The sequence below is a fragment of the Panulirus ornatus genome, chromosome 59 (genome assembly GCF_036320965.1).
Source record: "Panulirus ornatus isolate Po-2019 chromosome 59, ASM3632096v1, whole genome shotgun sequence".
Classification (NCBI taxonomy): Eukaryota; Metazoa; Arthropoda; class Malacostraca; order Decapoda; family Palinuridae; genus Panulirus; species Panulirus ornatus.
Window position 1 is genome coordinate 13,213,987 of NC_092282.1, and position 20,355 is coordinate 13,234,341.

At 38.6% G+C, this 20,355-nt stretch overlaps 1 protein-coding gene across 1 annotated transcript in view; it reads left to right on the forward strand.

Annotated features, from left to right (window-relative positions):
- The window catches only part of LOC139767082 (protein CEPU-1-like), a 283,063-nt gene that overhangs the window by 79,896 nt on the left and 182,812 nt on the right, over positions 1–20,355 (forward strand). The window lies entirely within an intron of this gene.

Here is a 20,355-nt window from a genome sequence, read left to right on the forward strand (position 1 = left end):
AAAAAAAGAGAAAAAAGAAATAGTATTTTTTTAGCCAAGTAAATCCTATTCAATTAATTTTTATGCAAAGCAGCTTTGAGAATCAGCGGCAGCATCCCCTGGCCGAGTGATTGATGTGGTCTAGCGAAGCTAAAGGCTGTGTCTGGCCAGGCCCCCAGGACTTATCTCCAGGCTGATGGTGATGCGTGAGCAAGATATAGAGGGAGACAGGACGTACAATATATATATATATATATATATATATATATATATATATATATATATATATATATATATATATATATATATATATATATATATATATATATATATATATATATATATATATATATAAGGATTATCATAAGTATAAAAGTAGCGATTATTTGATTACGTTTGAAAATCTGAGTTCTTAGCCTAAATCATTGCGAAAAAGGTTTGGTTGCAGAGACTAATCATAACGAAGGTTTTTGTTGACATAGCCAGCAGTTTCTGTTCTCCAGACCGCTCAGCATTATCACCAGCGTAACGCCAGCAGCCGCTAAACTCACAAACCACTCATCATTGCCACCAGTGTTAGCAGTAGCTGCTACACTCACAGCCTCTCAATATTCCTTGCAATGCTGAAATGCTCACCACATCTCACGCTACAAAACTAAGGTATTGTGTGTATATCACTTCCTACTCGTAGCATTTCTCCTGATTATTCACTCCAAACACGTAAGTTATTCACCTGTAATTTCACAAAATACGTATCTCTAACAGTCTCTATGGATGATATAATACTGCTTTTAGAAGACTAAAAAGCGAATGATTTTTGGTTGAGGACGATGGGAAGTGGTCATCAGAGAGAGGGTAACTATCTAGATTACTGACTTCATAAGTATTCAGAATTGTTAGCTGGCTGCTAGCATGATGTCCACTGTGGAAAAATTCTATTCAAATGATCATTAAACGTTTACCTGTTATCAGGAAGGATAACCAGAATGTCAAGGGCAGTGTATACAACTGTTTATCCCTCACAGAAATATTCGATGGATATAACATTCCAGTAATTACTCAGGGACTGAAGGACCCAGCAGGAGGAACAGTATACCTTGCCTCTGTCCAGGCGAACTGAGAAGGACTTCAGTTATATTTCCTTATCTTCGTATTGGAATCTCTTTAGGGACGAATAGCTCAGCAGATCAACCAATAGTATATATATATTTTGCCGTAAGGGAAACAGCTTGAACGCACTCCAGTGATTCGTTTGCTTAGTGTACCAGTGCTCCCACTTCCCACATAGTACCCGTCTAGAGTCCATAGATCACATATACACAAACAAACTTGAACACAATTATAAGGGCTGTACCGGGACTTTACAAGCTTCAGTTTTCTTTATCCCGTCCTCCTCGAAGGGCATGCTAAAATCTAGTACGTTCATTCATGTGTTTAGTCTTAGAATCCCAGTGACTGTCGAACCCAGAGGATGGCTGGGATAAATAGAATCTAGACCCCTCAGGTTCCGGATTAAGAAGAAGCAACCGATGCCAGAGACGTCGTCTGCCTCCAGGGAAACATAATGGCCGAGAGAGAGAGAGAGAGAGAGAGAGAGAGAGAGAGAGAGAGAGAGAGAGAGAGAGAGAGAGAGAGAGAGAGAGAGAGAGAGAGAGAGAGAGAAAGGACGACTCAGTGTCGTCACCCACGACCAACACGACCCTATGAGGTCAGAGTTCTGTATGTCTGACGCTGTGGAAGTCTCCCGCCCACGCCAGGCTTGCTTCTCCCTCCCTTCTCCCAGAACGCGCTCGGCACAGTTAGAGAGATACAGTACGCGCTTTATCGCCATGGCTGAAACTGCGTAAATAGCCCGTGATACAATTTACATAATCTGGTCATAACATACTTAAGCTAGTCTCAAGAAGAAAACAAAAAAGATTATGCATTTATCACTTGTGTTCGTCGGTAGCTCGGTGTTCGTCTACGCTTCAGCTCCTGTTATCAAGTTGTATTATAGCATTAATACCTAGAGACGTCTCAAGAGTTTCTTCGACTTATTTCTTTTTTCTATTCTGTTCCCCCCCCCCCCCACCACAGGAAAGTTTCGTAATCTGCAAGTATTAAGAATGTATTTATCTCCATGAGTTTCCCGGAGTTCATGGTAAGACGCTTAGGTAGCAGGAAATGGTGTAAATGCACTCATACAAAAGTTCTTCATTCGTATGAGACAAGAAAGACTGATTTCTTTTTCTTCTCTTCGTTATTATATCTTTAGACCTTCATCGCCAATCACTAGACCTTCGCCCAATAAATGCTCATCTTCCTTTTCTTTTAAAGCAACTATATTTCTCTCTTTTTCATTACGTTTCCTTCGTCTTGCATTTACTTCAGCCAATTTCCTTCTCTTCCTTCCTTACGGGATTAGATATTCTTTGCAGTCGGACATGACATGAGTCACCAGTTCCAACTTTGCTCAGTTCCTGATGTAAATCTGTGTCGTTGAGTTCTCCATTACCCCCATTCACAGTGGGAGCGGCTTCTTTATCGTTTGTTTTATTAGGTTTACAGCTTCCTAATCCATTTCTCTGTGAATTTATTGTTGCACATTGCACTTGCCGAAATTCTTTTATTTCACACTCGTGTGTGCCTTTCGTATCCATTACCCAAGTCCAAAAAACATGTAGAAAGAATCTCATTTCCATTCGTTCTCCTTCGTTTTTCTCCCTCAGACACTAATCCAGATTTCCTGCAACGTGTGTGTATATATATATATATATATATATATATATATATATATATATATATATATATATATATATATATATATATATATATATATATATATATATATATATATATATATATATATATATATATATATATATATATATATATATATATGTATATATATATATATATATAATATATATATATATACACTCTGTGTCCTGATAATGTAATTTTTTGAAGGGTTGGGGGTGTGTTTATGTCTGGCAGTACCTGAGACTGATGCAACTTCCTTCAAAACCATCTCAAGATATTTCTCCTCAGTGAACGACTTGTTGACTCACGCTTGTTAATTCTACCCGTAATAAAAGGAGCAGTCACTCTCTCTCTCTCTCTCTCTCTCTCTCTCTCTCTCTCTCTCTCTCTCTCTCTCTCTCTCTCTCTCTCTCTCTCTATCTCGTCGACAACCTAGGTGTTCAGCATGTGAACGCGACATTATGATATTACGGTGAGGGGAAATAACAAACACATTTGTTTACAATCATTCTCACTGACCTTTTGACCGTAGTTGATACAAATACCATATTCAGTATGAGAGTCTGATCTGAGGATGAGTCTACCAAGCCATGTTACGTAGATAAGGAAACCAAATCAAGCTACGTACCTGAAACACGGTGTTGCTTGCTATGTTACTAGGTTAACCTCACAGGATATGTTGCTTTCACACACTACGCTGCTATGATATTCCTCCAGGGGTTTTCAACCTCGATCCATTGCGACACTCGCTCTCTTTTCAACGCCCTGTGTAGCGATTTGTCGGCTATCAAGGCGACCCGACACCAGCAAAATATATCTGACAACTCAAGCAGAGAAACCATTCCCTTTGCAAATGAATAGGTCATGATTACAACGAACCATCTCATTTCACCCCGTGAATAACTCGCTAAATGATTCATAGCCTTTCATAGAAGAATGTAGTGCATTCATCTCTTTTTTTTCTTCTATACCAAAGTGAGTAACATCATGTAAATACTATTCATGGAATATTATGGTCCATATGCAAATCGTAGGATCAAAATCTGACGCTGACTAATGAGGGAGAATTGAAACGGTTTTCGGTGCTGTTTTCGAGGCATAGGAGCATCAAATCTAATCGGATTTAGCCTCCCTGAAGTGCTGAGAGAGCTGACTGGATGGTGATTGGAAGATGCATATGATCCCCATTGTTCATAGAAGCCTCGTTGGAGCTGGCATTTCTTGAAGGACTAATGCCAGCTGGGAAATTGATTGTCCAACTAGAATTCGTGAGTTAAGCCGGTAACAATGAACCACATATCTAGATCAGTGATTTACTTGATATGAAAATGTAAATGTAAGACATAGTACGTTTTCCTTGAAAAATAATGAGACATTGTGATATGACTAAAATGGATGTCAGCTTTGAAGATGAAGAGAAATGAGTAAGATTTTAGAAGCAAGTAAGAAATGAGCGTAGAGGGGTAAGAGTGTACAGAGACTTAATGTTACACGCATTTCAAGAGAAGGTTCTGTTAACTTGCTAACGTCCATACACAGAATATGTGAACAAGTTACTAAAACATACAAAAAAAGATAGAAGCATTGTGTCACAGGAAACATGTGGACTGGGTGTGCGAAAGAAGTATATCTCCTCCTTCTTCTTCTTCTTCTTCTTCTTCTTCTTCTTCTTCTTCTTCTTCTTCTTCTTCTTCTTCTTCTTCTTCTTCTTCTTCTTCTTCTCATAAAAAGGCAAATTATCTGGGAATATAAGAGGAGTTTGAAGGATGTGAGGAAACAAAGACGGTTTGCTTCCATAAATGCGACAAGGTAATTGATACGGTGAAAAGTAATCAATAACCGATTTAGTGAAGTGTAATCTGGTAAATGATTCAGTTGAAATATTAACATGTTAATCATACTAGCAACTGTAAACAAGCAAGTGTCCAATGAAAGGCTAACAAGTAAATGATCAAGTCAAATGTAAACATGTATATGATCTATCGAAAATAAACAATACAATTGAACAAATGAACATTACGTGTAAATGATTCAATGAAAGGAAACAAGCAATTGATAAGATTGAATCTAGATAAGTAAATAATTCATTGTAACATAAAGAAGTAAATGATACGGAGAAGTGTAAACATGCAAATGATTCACTGAAGAACAAGTAAATAAATCTAAAAGGGCGGATGACTAGAAAAAATATAGAAACGTAGAAAATACAGTGAAACATAAACATGCAGATGATGCAGTGAAATGTAAACAAGGGAACTATAAACAAGTAAATAATCTTGTAAAACGTAAACAAGTAAGTACCCTTATCAAAAAACAAACAAGTAAGTGAAACGGTGTAATTGTAAACAAGAAAGGGATCCATCAAAAAGTAAACAAATGAGTCAGCTGGTAAAACGGAAGTAAAAAAAAAAGTTAGTTATCGTTACTAAACACTTCACAAATCGTCAGAGACGAAGACGTACATGCAGGCCATCACTTGGATAGGGATGAGTTGCAGAGTGACCGAAATCACAGGGGAAATTGAAATGAAAACTGGAAACGCCGAATATTCGTGAGCGAAAGCACTGATGCTTTCAATATATATCTTTTTTTTTGCCAAAACTCCTTATGATCAACGAAGTCTACAGTAGTAGAATATGAGTTACAAATACTTTGAATTCATATATATACACTGAAATTGAAGGTGGTGTTCTTTGACCTCCCGATGCAAAACAATCCTTGGAAAAAACGACCTACGTAAATAAGAATAAAAGAATGATAAATGAATCCTGACGCAGTGAACCAGTTTAGGTACATGGCTGTCAAATTTTAAATCAATCTGCTGGAAAGTGAAAAAGTTGGAGAGGTGATCTTTATTGTTGGCGTAGAAGAAAACGTACACCATCATTTACCATCATGTTCACTTACTTTTCCTCATGTTCATCATCACTTACCACCATGTTCACTATTACTCATTTTCATGTACACTGCCACTCATTTTCTTGTTCAGTATCACTCATCTTCATGTTCACTGTCACTCCTTTTCATATTGACAATCTCTTTTCATCATGTTCACTGTCACACGTTCACTATCACTTATTTCCATACTCAGTATCACTCATCTTTATGTTCACTATCATTCACGGCCATGTTGACTATCGGTCACTCTCATGTTCACCATCACTCACCGAAATTTTGACTATCACTTTCACTAATATGAGCTGTGGCTATCCGATGTAGGCAGTGAGAGATATTACCTTTGCCTACCCTATGTTAACGTATGAAGCCGAGACTCAAGTCCAATTTACAGGAGGTAACTCCTTTTCTTTAGTAGTAGATATCGAAGGCGCACTCATGATCCAGTCCAGTTTGCCTTAGTAGTTGCTTGAATTCGGCTTTCGTTAGCTCCTTAAAGAGACCTGATTCTAGTTCTAAGGCTTAAAGAGACTTAATTCTTAAGACTGAAAAAATAAAAAAGGATTCTAGGCACATTGTCGACCAAAGTAACATGCCTAACCAAGTTTCACGTCAGTCGACCCTAAAATGAAGGAATGGTGATGCGTTGTCGACTATTGGAGAGAAGGATAATAATGAGGTGGCAGAAATAGGAAAACAATATGTTGCCCTGTTTTTTCCTTCCTTTGGTGAGAGACATAACAATGTAAACTGAGCAGATGTCGAAGTGAATGCCATCTACATTCACCTTTTGCAAAGAAAGCAAAATTCGATGCTGTGAAAAAGAGAGCAGCATGTAAGACTATATTTCCTTTGAGGAATTCTCTAACTAATATTGTTATCCTGTTAGACTATAACACACACTACTTAACGTAAGTCTATAATCGTTTATTCGTTAAGGTTATAAGTTTCCAAACTTAGAAATACAAATACAGGACGGACTTCTTCTACGTATTATGTCGTCGAAATTATATAGACAACCAGAAGAGGTGAAGAAAAGCAAGTCACAGAGTCGCTGGTCTAGAGAATACACTGAATATGATGAGGGGAGAACGAAGCGGTTGAAAAGGTGAAAAACAATGAGGGGTCAACAAAGCAAGAAGAAAGTAATTAGTCTTGTGGAGCCAACTGGGTAAAAAATGAGGCTAGGTCGGTGCTCTCTCTCCTCTGGTCGTCGCTCATCAGTCATGCCAAGCGACAACGACAAACACGGACGAGATATGCCAGAGACTCTGCTCGCGCTTCTTCGTTCGCAGTTTCCATTACGCTTATCAAACTCTAAGTATAAGATGATTCCATTACATTGAAGAACTATCGATCATTTTAGTGGTTGCATTGTGTTCCTTGTAGTTTTTTCTTTAATTGTATATATATATATATATATATATATATATATATATATATATATATATATATATATATATATATATATATATATATATATATATATATATATATATATATATATATATATGAGGATGATGATGATCATACCTGTCCGTGATGATAGAATGAAAGTGAAATCACTCTTCAGGAGTTCATACAATTCTATTTAATATGTAATTTTTCTATCATGTGGCACGACATATTTAGCGGAAACAATCCACCTCATCAGTATTTAACAAAGTTACCTAAATCCCAACATCACACTTGATTCCCGCCGTCCAACACCAATCTTTGTAGACCAAGCACTGTCTGCTTTGTCTGGTCGTAACCGTTGTAAGGGAGAGTGATTAAAAGGGGTCACATGACGGGGGTTGACCTGGGTAGCTGGGTGTGTCCTGAACTACTACTTTTTTCATGTTTTCATCCTTCGTCATTACTTACTCGATAAAACCACCTCACATCACATATTGGTCTCAAACATTTCACTTCCAATACATTCACCCTCCTCTATATAACCCTATCTATAACCTATGCCTCCAAGATAATGTTCTGTCTTTTCTCTCATTCTTCATCGCTACCAGTACCTTTCAACCCCTCCCCCACCCTATGACTCACTTCCACTTTCATGGTTCCATTCGCTGCTAAGTCCACTCCCAGATATCCAAAACACTTCACTTCCTCCAATTTTCCTCCGTTCAGACTTACATTTCAACTAGCTTGTCCATCAACTCTACTGAACCTAATAACCTGGCTCTTATTCACATTTACGCTCAACTTTCTCCTTTCATACACTTTTCCAAACTTAGTCACCAACCTCTACAGTTTCTCAATCGAATCAGCTACCAGTGCTGTATCATCAGCGAACAACAATTGGACTCACTTCCCAGGTCCACTCATCTCCAACAGACTGCATACTCGCCCATCTCTCCAAAACTCTTGCATTTACCTCCCTAACTACCCCATCCATAAACAAATTAAACAACTATGGAGACACCACACACCCCTACCGCAGACCGACCTTCCCAGAGAATCAATCACTCTCCTCTCTTCCTATTCATACACCTACCTTGTACCCCTGATTAAAACTTATCACTGCTTTTAGCAGCTTACCTCCCACACCATACACCTTTAAGACCTTCCACAAAATATCTCTATCAACCCTATCATATGCTTTCTCCAGATCCATAAATGCTACATACAAATCCATCTGTCTTTCTAAATATTTCTCACATACATAATTCATAGCAAACACCTGATCCACACATCCTCAACCACCTCTGAAACCACACTGCTCTTCCCTACTCTGATCCTCTGAAACCACACTGCTCTTCCCTACTCTGATGCGCTGTACATGCCTTCATCCTCTCAGTCAATAACGTCCCATATAATTTCCAGGAATACTCAACAAATTTATATATATATATATATATATATATATATATATATATATATATATATATATATATATATATATATATATATATATATATATATATCTTAATTTTCCAAAAGAAGGAACAGAGGGGGCCAGGTGAGGATATTCCAAAAAAGGCCCAGTCCTCTGTTCTTAACGCTACCTCGCTAATGCGGGAAATGGCGAATAGTTTGAAAAAAAAAATATATATATATATATATATATATGTTTATAGATAGACTGGTAGGTAGCTATTTTCATGCTGATCTATGCTTGCATGATTGTTTATTCTTCGATGGATCTTCACAGGATATCATTTCAAATTTGAATATTTTGTAAAAACTGTCCACTTGCTTCTTTGACATTTCTAAATATCGAAACAAGCAAACTTTGAAAGTGACTTGGGTAACATAGAAAATGTTGATATAGCTCCTATTGATAAATGTTTTATACAGCCTGGTCTCTCTCTCTCTCTCTCTCTCTCTCTCTCTCTCTCTCTCTCTCTCTCTCTCTCTCTCTCTCTCTCTCTCTCTCTCTCTCTCTCTCTCTCTCTCTCTCTTACATACAGCACATATCTTTTTTTTATTCTAGTACACTATTTACCTATGCGAAGTTAAAAATCTATTTTTCACATTGGAACTCCAGAGAGTGGAATTGGTGTACCTTTGATTTCGTCAATCTTTTTCCCTCTCTTGCCTGACAGAAATGTGTACAGAAATCACATATACACATTCCATTTATCTTTGCAATGACAGAAATTGAACTGATATACATATTGAAAATCGAGGGAGAACTGCCGCATTTTCTTGTAATTTCATTTCATTCTTGAAGTATCCAAACCGACTTAAGATTTGATGATTACGGAATTGAATTCCTTAACAGACTGGATCACAGACTTATAGACTTGGCAGGTGTGATGGCCAGAGGGCTCCCTTGATAGACTTGTACTGTGTGTCTTTGCGTTGACATATCTTGATGAGAATAGAAAAAAAAAATGGACTCCATTACATTGACAAAGAAATACGCAAGACCTTGATAAATCATATCAGACTCGAGCATTCTGAGGGGGCGTGTTCATTCGAGAAAGCACATAGAAACCACTATGTGGACAAGCCAATGGAACGCCCCAAGAACAGCATTCGACTGATAGAGAATGGGTCAAGAGGATAAGAACCTTCTTATCGAAGTATCCACACTAGAAGAGAGAAATGGTATGGCCGAGAGTTCTTTTAACTTCCCAAGGGACAGATCAAATCAGTCTAAACCAATATATTGAAACCAAAGCAACAGAGAAAAAAGGATTTGTGCAACATAGTAAGCAGAGAGGACATGCACAAATACGGATAACATCAGCGAAATTCTAAAATCTACATAACAGAAATTGATAGAAATGTGAGATAAAGGTGACCCAGCCTCACGTATGTAAAGCTTCCTCGCCATATGTACGTCAGGTAATCTTGATTTCAGGGTCAATAACACTCACAGAGAAACGCAGACAATAAATATACATACATATGTAGAAACACCAAACATACATGCCACACAAGCACCGTATACATATATATATATATATATATATATATATATATATATATATATATATATATATATATATATATATATATATATATATATATATATATATATATATATATATATATATATATATATATATATCATGGATGTATGTATGTATTCACATCACCGAGCAAGGTAGGGCTAGGAAGATATGAACAACGTCCTCATTTAGTTACAGTCATCCACTCCCTGCTCTGTACAACGCAACAAAATCCAAAGCCCATTGTCCAGAGCCAAGCCAAGTGAAGGCGAATGTAGGAAATTGGTGATTATCCGATTAGGTAAAATGCATCAAAAAAGAGATCTGGAAACAGTAATAGAATAGTGAAATGATACATATCATGCTAAATACGCTTTGTTCAGAAAGCAGTGGACTAGAGAGAGAGAGAGAGAGAGAGAGAGAGAGAGAGAGAGAGAGAGAGAGAGAGAGAGAGAGAGAGAGAGAGAGTTAAACAAGTATGAGGAGGAAGTTTAAGGGTCGGAACTCATTTCCATATGTTCCTCAACATGACCCTATTGCAGAGAACCTTACCATCGAACAACAGTTCACTTTTTATCAGGAAACAAAGCAAGGATTTATACTAACGAATATTTCCAATGCGAGATAAGGAAAAATAGGATGAACAGACGATAAAATCCTTATTATGATGATATAAAGTGAATTTATATACGCATTTTAAGACTTGGCTTTAGTATCAAAGGAAAAACAGTATTAAACTCTTTTTCTTTCCTTCCTTTTCTTTCTTTCTTTTCTTTCTGGTCTCAGCTTTGGCAACGGACTGTCTTCGGAAACCATTGGACTAAATTTCTTCGTATTTTTGCAGAAGGTAACTCGTAAGGACCTCTATAATGAACAGAGTTTTGGGTAGCGTTGACATTATTCGTTAAGACGCGGGAGGGCGAGGTGGTAAAAACTCATGGGATCATAGAACATCCTCTTAACGTAAACTCGCTTAGTAGCTTAGTTAGTAAGGGGCTTTGAACCTGACTACCACCACAATCAACTTTATGCCACTGTTCTTTAAGGCTAATCCCTTCCCCCCCGTCAAGCGTTGGAGCTGCTTGTGGCTGTATACGTTCCTCCTACCGAGATAATCTCCTTATGATGGGGCGTAGAGAGGTAACTGCAGTGTTATGTTCCTGCTTGCTGTTGAATTTTCATTTTCCGTTTTTCTTAGTACGTGTTTGGCTTTGATTTGTTCGCTTGATTTGGTTAATGAGAGCTTCAATGATGCTGCATTATGAACCACACGTTAGAGATGAGAAAGAATGACTTGATTGTCTGTCACCGCTTTCAGAAATCCTTCCCCTTCTTCGTTTATCTCCCCGTGTCATTCATTTACCTCGTACGTGAACTTGTTATCCTTGGCATTTCCAACTTCGATATGACAGAAGTTCCACGCCAACATAGGCGGTCGGGTCAGTCCCGTTATATCTAGTGGTAATCCACTCTATAAAGCGACAATGGTGAAGACATGTTTGATAAAAAGGAGATAGACTCTCTGATGAGAGGCTTGTAATCGAATACTTCAGCGATGCTTCAAAGGGTATCAGAATTCCTTCTTGTGGTACGTTAACCTTTACCATAACATCAAAGATCATCTGAGACCTACTAGTGAGGATGACCGAGTCGTTAGCTACTCCTTTCCAAAACCATACCTTCGGTGATAACATGCTTGTTAGCCATGAATTAGAGGTTCCTTCCCCTTCTAAAACGAGCTATATTTCCAATACTGGCACACGCACCATTTCGTTATTACCCTCCGGAGTATTTGGCGATAGATGAAGATTTGATCCCGGCGGCGCAATAAGGCACGCTCGAAGCTTGGAAACTTATGGATGGGATGCAAGTGAAGGACCGCAGCATTGTGCAGCTTTCTCTCTGTTATTGGCACTCGTGGGATAGTGGCCCTGGGATATATCGAGGTCCATACGCCATATGGTTATGTATGTCCGTCTTATATCGTGGTATATTACGAATTTCAGAATTACAAGATTCTGACGCGTTCCGTTTCCAATTGATATCCTTCGTACCCTTTGTCGTTGAATTGCTAGGACAGAATTTCATTAATGTGACAAATATATATATATATATATATATATATATATATATATATATATATATATATATATATATATATATCTTTTTCTTTCTTTCGTACTATTCGCCATTTCCCACATCAGCGAGGTAGCGTTAAGAACAGAGGAATGGGCCTTTGAGGGAACATCCTCACCTGGCCCCCTTCTCTGTTCCTTCTTTTGGAAAATTGAAAAAAACGAGAGGGGAGGATTTCCAGCCACCCGCTCCCTCCCCTTTTAGTCGCCTTCTACGACACGCAGGGAATACGTGGGAAGTATTCTTTCTCCCCTATCCCCAGGGATGATATATATATATATATATATATATATATATATATATATATTATATATATATATATAGATAGTTTGTATTAGTTTTAACCCAAATTTTCGATGTCTCACCTTGCCAGCTACCTGCGGGAACGAGAACCACAACTCCTCACCGAGAATCGACAGGCACACGACGACATAACTCATTTCCTAAAAGGTCAGATCGCTTAGTACATCCCCTGCTCTACCCTGGCCGACGTCCCCTGGTATGACAATCCTCAATACCTATCGTGTCCTTTCAGACGTCAGGCACGGATACAAGAATTTACATCCTTTTCCACTACCAACGTTCTCCTCCATCTCCTCTTCTCACCTCCGACTTCGATGTCCTCTGGTCTCTTATCCCCATCATTCGAAGGCCACAACCATTCCAAAGATTTCTTCTGCCGATAAGGTTTTTAATTCACAATCTGATTACTAACGTATTAAGTTGATGCAAACACTCTACTCAATATTTTCACAATTCAAGGAAATCATAACTGCCACAATATTCTTTTCAAGAGCCTACGAACTTACACAGGGTGACATCAAACATTCCTTCATACTGACCCCTTTACTGCCTTCAAATTGTGATACCAAAATAATAAGGTCAAAAATTTTCGCCATCGCTTTATGATCCAGTTCGTTCCATGGGTAGGAGGATCCACTAGATAAGAATGTGACTCGAGAAAAAGTGATATGGATATATCAACCATGACTGTGCTAATAATGGCTGCAACATTTAGACAATTGACAGGCATTAAAATCAGTACAGCTTCGCAGCTCTTGAGTATGAGCGCTGTATCATAGCGAAAACAACTGACAAGTTTCCAACCTATCGCAACGATATTGGTTACGACTTTGCATTATCCTAAAAGGATCCATAAATGTTTAAAATGATGAGAGGGGTACAAGCCGTAACCTAATATGGAAAATACTTTCCTCTCTTCCTACACGTACACATGCCTTACATCCTCGATAAAAACTTTTCACTGCTTCTAACAACTTGCCTCCCACACCATATATTCTTAATACCTTCCACAGAGCATCTCTATCAACTCTATCATATGCCTTCTCCAGATCCATAAATGCTACATACAAATCCATTTGCTTTTCTAAGTATTTCTCACATACATTCTTCAAAGCAAACACCTGATCCACACATCCTCTACCACTTCTGAAACCGCACTGCTCTTCCCCAATCTGATGCTCTGTACATGCCTTCACCCTCTCAATCAATACCCTCCCATATAGTTTACCAGGAATACTCAACAAACTTATACCTCTGTAATTTGAGCACTCACTCTTATCCCCTTTGCCTTTGTACAATGGCACTATGCACGCATTCCTTATATATATATATATATATATATATATATATACATATATATATATAACGTAGATAGTTGTATAGTGTTGGGAAGCACGCCAACATCATTTCTTGATGTCTTACCTTGACCAGCTCCCTTGCGGGAAGAGAACCACAACTCCTCAGGCCTGATGGAATCGACAGGCGAGCGGACGACATAACATCATTTCCCTAAAAGAGTCAGATAGTGGTAGTACATCTGCGGCCTCTACCCTGGCCGACGCCTTGGTAGAGAACCTCAGAAAGCCAACGTAGTCCTGCAGACGTCAGGCAACAGGAGAGGCGAAGGAAATTACGATGCCTTGGTTCCATACCACGTTCTCCTTCCATCTCCTCTTTCAACCAGACTTCGATGTCGTCTGCCTCTCTGATCTATCAATATCGAAGGCACTATCAACCATCCAAAGATTTTTAGCCGATAAGGTATGTTCAAAGAATTGAACTGAAAGTATTAAGGTTGGGAAATCTCGTATCTCAATATTTTCACAATCAAGGAAAGAATAACTGTCAAAATTATTCTTTTCAAGAGCCGTACGATGTTAACGAAGGGATGACATCAAACATGTATTGTCTGACACTTACTGCACTCAAATTGTGATACCAAAATAATAGGGAAAATAGGGAAAAATTGGGTATGCATGGCGTTGGACTGAACAGTATGGTAATAGGGAGGAGGAATGAAGAAGGGGAGGAAGGTGATGGAGAAAAGAGGGGAGTAGGGGAGTATATCACATGACTGGGGTGGTAATAGAGGTGCAACATTAGGACAAAAGGAAGGGAGTAAAGAGTGTACAGTATAGCAGGCCCTTGGAGTATGAGTTTATAGTATAGCAGACAGATGGAGCGAAAGTTTCCAATATAGCAGACGGAATGAGTACGAAATTACATTATGGTAGAGGGATGGAGTAAATGTTTACAATATGGATGAGAGGAGTAGTCAGAGTCGTACACCATAGATAGGAAAAGTAGGAGTTTACAATATAGCATGGCAAAAGGAAGAAGCAAGAGTTTACAGTATGGCTAACAAGAGAAGTAGGAGTTTACGGATGTAGCAGGGCAAAAGGATACAGCAAGAGTTTACAATCTGTCTAATGAGAGAAGTAGGAGTTTACAGTATGGGAGACGAGGATCATGGGTATACTCCACTACTGATAGGATAGAGAAGCAGAAGTTTACACTGCGACAAACAGGCGGGGGAAGAGTTTACAATAAGGCAAACACATAGAGTAAAAGGTTCGCTATATGGGAAATGAGTGGAAGTGAGGGAATGTAATATGGCAACAAGAGAGAGGAAAAAGAAAAATAAGAATATCCAAGAACACAACAGGAGAGGAACCACAGGGTACGATAGACAGGAAAAAAAATTTAACGTAGATGTGTAAGACATATCTGATTTCTGCCCACGCCCATAAGAGTTCAAAGGTCAGACACACGGTCTGACCTCGCGTGGCGTGGCGTGGCGTGGAGGATGTCTCCCAGGCAACCTCTCATCTCCTACCGTTCGCCTCGCCCATAATATCACCTGTATTTTCCGCAGGGTGGGAGGGACCACAGAGACACCCGGGATTGCTTAGGTGCAGTCACGGCGTCTAATTTCCCTTGTAAGAAAGTTAACAGACCGTTTGTTGTTAGGCACAGCAGAGTTTCAGGACACACACACACACACACACACACACACACCCACACATATTCCTAAGAGTCCACGGGGAAATGAAACACGATAAGTTCCCAAGTGCCCTTTCGTGGAATAATCACATCATCAGGGGAGATACAAGAAAGAAATATAACAGTCAGTTGAAATACAACGAAGAGACGTTGCTTGTTTACTAAATGGCGTCCTAGCTACGTCTCTTCGTTGTACAAGTGTATATGTATATTTGTTTGTGTATGTATATATATATATATATATATATATATATATATATATATATATATATATATATATATATATATATATATATATGTATACACTTTGAAATGTACAGGTATGTATATGAGCGTGTGTGGGCGTGTATGTATATACATGTGTATGTGGGCGGGTTGGGCCATTCTTTCGTCTGTTTCCTTGCGCTACCTAGCTAACGCGGGAGACAGCGACAAAGTATAATAAATAGATAAATGAATATATATATATATATATATATATATATATATATATATATATATATATATATATATATATATATATATATATATATATATATATACATACATTAGTCTCTTTCTTTGTGCATCTCTTCATCTCCTTTCCTGTTTCTTGACCAGAGGAGAAAATCAGATGTTTCTGAAGGTCAGGGAGAGCTGTAATTACGAGGTGGATCAGTTCGTAGTAATCCTGAAGAAAATCTGTCAAAAGATGCTGGCGAGCAGAAATTACGACTTTGGTTCGAACGTAATTGCTCGTGTAATTAACTTCGGTATTCATTTGCCCAAAGCGAGCTGAGAGGCTCTCCCCAGAAGGAGAGGACATAAAAGTTATCGCATTTTTTCACATATACAGATTACAGCTATATCTATATTTACATCTATACCTACATCTATATCTATATCTATATCTATATCTATATCTCTGTTATCATCTGATGTTATTACATCCATTCACAATTCCATATGTATAAATCAGATTAAAGAATATATATATATATATATATATATATATATATATATATATATATATATATATATATATATATATATATATATATATATATATATATATATATATATATATATATATATATATATATATATATCATTATCATACTTGATTGCCGTCTCCCGCATTAGCGAGGTAGAGCAAGGAAACAGACGAAAGAATGGCCCAACCCACCCGCATTCACATGTATATTCATAAACGCCCACACACGCGCATATATATGCATATACATTTCAACTCATCTATACATATACGTACACAGACATATACATATATACACATGTACATATTTATACTTGCTGCCTTCAGCCATTTCCGGCGCCACCTCGCCAATTGTTCACCTGTATTTTGTCTTTTGGTGACCTTTCTGCACAACACAACCTGGCTTTATCTCTCTAATGCGTCTTGGTAAACAAGATTGTATACTGATAATTTACTTGTATAATGTCTACTGATAACAGACCTAGTTATCAGATCCGACAATTCCAGGTCCAAACTGTAATGTACGACTCATGATTCAGATACGATGAATTGTTCCATATTCATTTTCACTATTGAAAAATGAATTCACACACATGATGACGGAGGCAGATATTTCACTGAATGCTGTTTACGCTTACCAAAGACAATTTGCATTTACAACTGGTTTCGTATCAACACATCTCAGTTGGAGTCAACATTTCTCTTATTCCACTTTGGTTCAGTGGTCATTTGCGACCCACGATAATGTCTTTCTACCATGAGGGATAAGGCTGTTCATCCAATGGTGCTTACCTACCCAACCCTCCTTAACTTGAGACTACTAACAAGCTAACCCACCTCCTCGCTCGCGGCTACCTACAAACTAAGTCGAGAATGATTCTAACCTAACCTAACCTAACCTAACCTAACCTAACCTAACCCAACTTAACCTTACCTAACTTAACCTATGTTCTTGCTATACTAAACAGCTACAGAGTAGAGGTATTACCCAAGATGAGACATATGGTAGGGAAAAGACAGAGTAACAGTGTTGAGGAAGGATGTGGTTCTTTGTATGATCCAACTCGCTGGACACTGGACGCTGGATGCTGGATGCTGGGACGTATATGTTAAAGGTTACGTACCAAAACGGCATCATGTTCCAAAGATCTGAAATTCCTTCGCCGAATAGAGAAGTGAAACACCTACATTGATCGCTCTAATATAACTGAGGAGGTTTGAAAAGAAAGATATGGTGGTACGTTATGAGCAATTGATAGAGTTTAAAGTTATTAGATATAGGAGAATACTTTATAGGAGAAGTAATTGTTTATCAGGTATGTTACATATTCCAATGATGCCATTATGATAATAATCCAAATAGGTAATAGCAAGCTTAGGGAGACCAGGCTTATTTATCGAGGAATATATCCAGACATACACCCGGTTATATCTTATAATCCACAGACGTCCAATATGCGGCCCGCGGGCCAAACGCGGCCCACCTGATCCTGGGGTAAGGCCATGCTTACTTAGGGCTGCGGTCACACTGACCCTGGGCTGCGGCCATACTGACTCTAAGCTGCGGCCTTACTGACTCTGGGCTGCGGTCATACTGACTCTAAGCTGCGGTTACACTGACCCTGGGCTGCGGCCATACTGACTCTAAGCTGCGGCCTTACTGACTCTGGGCTACGGTCATACTGACTCAATGCTGCAGTCATACTGACTCTGGGCTGTGGTCACACTGACCCTGGGCTGTGGTCATACTGACTCTGGGCTGCGGTCATACTGACTCTAAGCTGCGGTCATACTGACTCTAAGCTGCGGCCCTACTGACTCTGGGTTGCGGTCATACTGGCTTTGAGCTGCGGTCACACTGACTCTGGGCCGCGGCTCGTCTATGAGATTTTTCGAAAAAAATAAACATGATTAAAGATAAGACGTTATCTGGTACACTTGGGCTAAACCTAACATTGAATATAGTCAATAAGCTGGGGTTTTTTCTTATCTATTTTGACTGCTATCTTAGTACTGGTGAATAAAAACCACTATATCGTGATAGCTCATAGGAACCACATTATCAGTGTTATCAATTAAAAATCTATATGACCCGCACATACATGAATCTTTGATCATATGACCCACCATCAGACAATAGGAATGGACATGACTCCTATAATCAGAAAGAGAAAAAGCAAGAGCAGCATCGTGTGTAAGAACCTGATGGTAACGAACAAAGTCTCCAGCGAATACAAACAGACCGTGAACCACAACACTCAGGGCCATAATGTGTCTGTATCCAGGAGCACATTCTCTTCCCGAGCCTCAAGGAGGCCAGATGCTGATATCAGACATTCCACAGCAGGTCCACATCTCCTGGATGTTCCTCCAGTCCAAGGGACCAGGAGCTGGGATCCAAGCACAACACCTCTAATTTATACTCTACTTAGGTTCGTCTTGCTCTTCGAATGTGCATTGAGTACGCGAGTGGAAGATATCTTGAGCTTTAGTGCATTAATGTACCTCATCTGTTATCATTTTCAGAATGTCTTTGCCTGTCTATACGAAGGTGTTGCTGTCTTACGTGTGATTACATCTTGAAATTATTTACTATAGAAAGAAGAAAATATGGTGGTTGAATTCATTCTCATTTTTTTTTTTTTTTTTTTTTTTTTTTTTTTTTTCAAAAGAAGGAACAGAGAATTGGGCCAGGTGAGGGTATTCCCTCAAAGGCCCAGTCCTCTGTTCTTAACGCTACCTCGCTAATGCGGGAAATGGCGAATAGTTTGAAAGAAAAGAAAGAATATATATATATATATATATATATATATATATATATATATATATATATATATATATATATATATATATATATATATATATATATTACACGAGCGCTTGCATATAGAGTCCTATGATTGTAGCCATGGGACTTCTTGTGAAAGGGGTTGTGAAATTTACAGTGAGAGAGACGAGGGGCATGTTGCTCTAGCCTCAAATCACAGGGGAGAGACGAAGAAAGAGGGTAGAATGGTTGAATCAGATATGTCATAAAACATGGGAGCTTCGAGATCTGTGGTGACAAGGATACAGGTGGCACTCCAGCCAGACAGCATGTGCAAGATGGGAAAGAGCAGAGAGCAAGTATAGCAAGATACGAAAATAGGAACAAGGACACTTTGGAAAGAATATTGTCAACAAGTCAAGAGAAAATCCAAAACTTCTTCATAAACTCGTCCGGAGTCAATTGTAAGTTAAGGAACAGCTAATCAGGATAAGGGATTCAGAGAATAGATTTGTAGAGGATGCTATAGGGATATGTGAGGACATAGATAACAAGTTCAGAAGTATTTTAACAATGGAAGACACTGTAGCAAAACACTAGTTAGATGGGATGGGGAAGAGGTTCTAGAAAAGTTTAGATATCTAGAAAAGACTTCAACAGAATCAAAAAAAGGGTCTTAACCCAATAACGGTCGTCATGGTACTGATGAAAATTCACCATATGTTCTGAAGACGTATGCAGATACATTAGAAAGACCTCTCGAAATGTTGTTGACTAAGGCATAGTCCCAAGGGAGAGGAAAAAGGGCAAACGCCATGCCTATCTTTAAGAGAGGAGACAGAGAAGAGGCGCTGACTCTAAATCTTTTATTTCTTTCTATCAAGTTAACTTCAGATTCATCGTATGATTCTCATCCTTATCCCTGCCTGGAGATCCGACATCTATACCAGCCTCCTGTGTGGCAATGTCAAATGCTTGCTGACGGTCCAGATACAGAGTGTCCTTCGAGACTTCTCTTTCCTTTGAAACAGAGTTCACTCTCTTGTAGAAATCTAAAAGCTTCTTGACACACGAACTTCTTTCTCTAAAACTTTGTTGTCTCCCACTTAGGTAGTTTCTGAGGTCTGTGTGTGTGTGTATGTGTGTGTGTGTGTGTG